Here is a 674-nt window from a genome sequence, read left to right on the forward strand (position 1 = left end):
TTTGTTTTTTATTTATTTATTTATTTATTTTTTATTTTATTTTTTTTTCTGAAGCCAGAAATGGGAGAGACAGTCAGACAGACTCCCACATGCACCCGACTGGGATCCACCCGGCACGCCCACCAGGGGATGACGCTCTGCCCACCAGGGGGTGATGCTCTGCCCCTCCTGGGCGTCGCTCTGTTGCGACCAGAGCCACTCTAGCGCCTGGGGCAGAGGCCAAGGAGCCATCCCCAGCGCCCAGGCCATCTTTGCTCCAATGGAGCCTCTGCTGCGGGAGGGGAAGAGAGATACAGAGAGGAAGGAGAGGGGGAGGGGTGGAGAAGCAGATGGACGCTTCTCCTATGAGCCCTGGCCGGGAATCGAACCCAGGACTTCTGCACTCTAGGCCAACGCTCTACCACTGAGCCAACCAGCCAGGGCCTAAAAGTAGGCAGTTTTTATAAAAAGGTTCACCATCACAGATATAGAGAATGAAGTGAGATAATGTTGCTAGAAACATGGTGCCAATAGATTTGTTTAAGGCAGGGTTGCCACAAACCATTAATTTGTAAAATAAATTCAGTATTTGTGATGCATAATGAAGTTAAGGTCAATAAAACAAGGTATGCTTGTATTACATACTGGGTGGCTTAAACAACAGAAATTAATTGTATCACAGTTCTGAAGGCTAG

The 674-nt window shown here is 47.8% G+C and overlaps 1 non-coding gene across 1 annotated transcript; it reads right to left on the bottom strand.

The window, feature by feature from the left end:
• Positions 1–347: 347 nt before the first annotated feature.
• Positions 348–423, bottom strand: TRNAS-AGA (transfer RNA serine (anticodon AGA)). The gene has a single exon. It is a non-coding gene; the product is annotated as a tRNA-Ser (tRNA).
• Positions 424–674: the final 251 nt, after the last annotated feature.

Source organism: Saccopteryx bilineata, chromosome 12, assembly GCF_036850765.1.
Source record: "Saccopteryx bilineata isolate mSacBil1 chromosome 12, mSacBil1_pri_phased_curated, whole genome shotgun sequence".
Lineage (NCBI taxonomy): Eukaryota > Metazoa > Chordata > Mammalia > Chiroptera > Emballonuridae > Saccopteryx > Saccopteryx bilineata.